This window comes from Schistosoma mansoni, chromosome 2 (genome assembly GCF_000237925.1).
Source record: "Schistosoma mansoni strain Puerto Rico chromosome 2, complete genome".
In the NCBI taxonomy this organism is placed as follows: Eukaryota; Metazoa; Platyhelminthes; class Trematoda; order Strigeidida; family Schistosomatidae; genus Schistosoma; species Schistosoma mansoni.
Genome location: NC_031496.1, coordinates 10,530,901 through 10,535,482, shown reverse-complemented (window position 1 = coordinate 10,535,482; position 4,582 = coordinate 10,530,901).

Below are 4,582 nucleotides of genomic sequence, written 5' to 3'. Positions count from 1 at the left end.
CCAAGGGAGAGATAAGGGTGTTACAAATTTCTTATGAACACAAAGACTTGGGTTGTTGGATCGAATTCCTATAGCCTCTGCTATGTGTAAGAGACGAGATCGAACCCCATAAGGAAAACTAGTAGGAATACGATAAATAACTTTAAAAGACTGATTTCTGTCAACTTCATGCAATAAAGTGTCCAGTCACTGTCAGTGTAATAGTAATATAAGAAAAATGAAAGTGCAAAAATATTGTGTGAATAAAATGCATAGTAGGAGAATTTCATCTTGTTAATTGAGATAATAATGATAAATAGTAATAGTAATAATAATAAGATTGTTGTGTGAATATAATATGTAGTAAAAGGGGGTGTTATTAAGGTAATTACGATAAACGAATTGGGAATGATGAATGTGAAGATTAAGATAGAGGTGATCAACAACAAAAAAGGAAAGAAAGAAAAAAGGAGGGAGGTTTATAATATTTAGTTTAGGTATCCGGTGATCCAATCGTAGGCCAAGGTAAACTTAGAGGCTGGATATACCTTTTCTGGATGCATAAGTTTGATTTTCTGGAGTTGATCCAGATGGCTTCGGCTATGTAAAATATCAGGTTTTATCAAAGTTCTTAACTTCTTTCTTTAACCGTTTATGAGGTTATAGTTGAAAAGTTGTGCATTCAGCCTCTAGTCTATCTAGTTTATTTATTTATTCACATAAATATTGGTACAAGGAAGCACCAGATACATATGCGCCACACAAATCAAATGAGATTTGTATGAGGGCTGTGATACTGCCCAGGTGCCCAAACTGAAGCAGGTGGTTTTCTAAGGGGGCCACACCCGGAACCTTCGATCTAAAAGTCTGATCCACAAGGCAGTGGAGCATCGTGAAGTGATGCATTCCCATGGTAGCCTGTGACTTACAATTGGTTCATACGCCATTCGTTCCCTCAGGATACTGGAGCCCATGTGCACCATTGGTTTGAAATCAGGGTTTGCCAACTCCCCTAGGTGGACTATCCGTGTCCACCAACCCGGTTAAAGCCCCGGACATTCGCTTTTCGTCCTCTCAATTTCGTAAACAACACCCCGGCCACGAGAAGACAGTAAGTAGGACTTCCCTGGCAGAGGCTATATTACGCATGGCCATGTGAGAGTATTTCGAGAGGGAGAGCGGACTCTCCCCACTCTCGGCCATACCAGGGCATTTGGGGGCCGTCTATCTAGTTAGCGTATATCTTTTTGTCGTATTAGGAGAATCTTCAAATAGTTCATAGTTTAGACACAATATAACCCATAAGAAAAAGATAAATTACTTATTTATGAAAACATGAAAAGATAGACTACTTATACAATACTCACTTTAAGTAATTCATATTCTTTTAATTTTTCATTTAATAAATTAGTTTTATTTTGTATTTCATTTTCTAAAAATTGAATTAAATTTTCACGTTCATTTAATTTAATTTTTAATTGATTAAAACAATTTTCTAATTCTATATAACGTTGATCATTTAATTCTTTTGTTGTATTAATAGATTTTAAACGTAATTCAGATTCATTTAATAAATTATTTAATTCAGTTATTTTTAATTCCATTTCATTTATTTTTGTTATTTGATTAGTTTGATTCATTGTTGTATTTTCTAATTGTTTAATAATATTTTGACTAAAACACAATTGATTATTAGATTCTTCCATAAGATTTTCATACTGATAAAAAAAGGATAATAATAATAATAGTGATTCAGGTACTTGTTTTATTTCTAAAGATTTTGTAAACAGCTTGAAATTAGCTTGGTTACTAAAAAAAACTGTTATAAACGGTAGGATACTTGTTATAACGCTAGGGTTTCTTGTTATAACAGTCCTTTCACTTTTTACACGTATATGGGAGGTTAATTTACCTTAGACGAATATCTACACTAGATTTCCCATCCAGTGTCTATTCTACCGGACTTCAACACAACTCAGATCAAGAACACGAGATTAGCCTGACTAGAATGTCAATATATTTTCACACCAAAATCCGACACAATCCAACAACAAGGAACAGTCAATCAATAGCAGTCAATACATAATAAGGATAGGGGAATATATATAACACATATAACACCTGTCATCCTATCTAATGCCTGACTCAGCAAAACACCCAATCATTGTCATTCTCGCCCACATATCAAAAACACTAAATAATTCTTTCATCATAGTTTCAGATAATTTAGGATTGTGTTATAATGTGGAGTCGATTGAATCACATGAGCCCAGATACTCAAATTTCGATTGTTTAATAAAAAGAAAAAATGTATAACACAGATACGCTTGCCTTCTGAATTTTGCTTCGCTTTCCTCCTTAACGTCTATTTAAGTATGCATGAAATAAATTCATCTAACTTAATTCGTATTTGGTTTCTCATTAGTGCCGTCGCTCAAACAGGATTAGTCCAGACATAATATTCGGGATTGAACGGCCGATTTATTTTCATGGCATATACATTCAATCAATCATATCGGAGTTAGATCTCGTGCCTCTAAAAGGCCTTCAAGATTAAACTATCCAACCTGTAAAATATGACACACCCACACAAATTACTAACAGTATCAAATTCAAATCCCTATTTAACAGTTCAGTATCCTGCATAGCAAACCAATGTATTAAATATGGTCAATAAGGAGCAATATACACATATTACAAGTATTCGACTTCTTATTTTTGAATCACTGATACCATATGGCAGAAAGCTCTTGAATTTGAGTTCAAAATTGGTCAATTAAATTGTAACTGAAGTTATTGATCTACGTTTTACATGGAACAAACAACTCTATGCAAATATTAGCTGAACCATACAGTTGTTGAATAAAAAGTTAAGCGGTACTAGTTCACGAAGTCACTAACTATGAATTTCTGAGATGTAAAAGGATCCATTCCATTATGATCAGGTCATCTCAATGTCACTAATCAGTTTTTAGTGATCCGCGGATTTTAACTCGTCAGAAAATCATAAATGCACTTACTAGTCATATCCTTAAAATCTTTATTCAACAGTGTTTTCATTTTGTATTTCATTATCACCTCATTTTTATGTGTTTTACTTTTCCGATGTTATTGAAAGGTAGTTGTAATCACTGGACAAAAATATACCGAAAAGTTGTTTTAATAGCTGGTTAAAATATTAGAATAAACCAAAGTAAATAAGATGGAAAGTATAAAAATACATATGAATGAATCAGTGTTAAATAATCAACACTACACACAAATAAAGAAAAACCGACAAGTTCAAGTTGGCCAGAAAAGTATAGATTATAGCACCACCAACCAATAAGGAATTTTGTTAGCTTCTAGTTAACAAATAAACACAGAAACTGAATAGTACAATAATAGATAGCAAAATCATTTTATATTTATCATGTATTAAATATGTTTATCAGAAGGGGTTTTGTGAAGATTTAGTATTCCCATAGTTGAAAGCGTTAGTCAATTGAAGCTAATAATCATATGCTTACTAGTGACTGACTTCGAGAGATAAATCCTGGAGTCCTAGTGAGAAGCAGTGACCAGTGGAGTTCAAACCACGTCTGTTGTGAGATAGGAACTCATTGAAAACAATCGGTGAATGGTTGCTCAACTTCTTGGATTGGTTGAAGTTAGACATTAACACCATCGGATGCCGGCCAGCTCAGTGGTCTATCGTTTAAATGCTCTGGCGCGAGACTGGTGGGTCCTGGGTTGGAATCTCGCTAGGCGGGATTCTAGATGCGTACTGTTGAGGAGTCCCACAATAGGACGAAACAGCCGTCCAGTGCTTCCAGGTTTTCCTTGGTGATCTAGCTTCAATTGATTCACGTTTTCAACTATAATAAATATATTGGAAAAAGTAACTCACTTTATCATTAGCTTCTTTTAATTTGATTTCAGTTTGTTTTAATTTTTGACGTATATGTTGGATTTCATTAGATTTATCATTTAATTGTTTTTCATAACTATCACATTTCTCTTTTAATTCAATTTTTAATTTATCTAAATTAATTATTGCTGTATTTTTAGTTAATTTTAATTTATTAATTATACGTTGATTAGTATGTAATTGTTTTTGTACAATAGTATGGGTTAATTTTAAATCATTTAATTCTTTGGTTAAATTTTTTAATTCTTCCATTGTTGATTCATTGAAATTAACTTTAGATGTATGTAAACTATTCAATTCTAATTGATATTGTTCTATCTTGAATGTAAAGGAAAAAAAATAGTCATAATGATAATTATGATAGAAATAAAGAAGATACATGAAACATCAATTGTAGCATGAGTTGGCAAGACTATAATTTGTGGGCGAGCCAATCAGAAGCGTTTGAGGGATTTCAGGGTCATAGTGCCAATTTCAGTGCCTGATGCTCATGTACGATCGGTTTACAGAGAATTTTAGAGAAGACTTGACAATTAAGCGGCTACAACAAATGAGACTACTAAAAAGTTGCTTTATTTGTGATTGTGGTAATTAGGTGACTTGTAGACCTTAAGCAGACTACCGTGATGTTGTCCTTCGATGTAATATATGCTGAAGGAAGACGTTTGCTAGAGTAGGAACCTTTATTGCTCG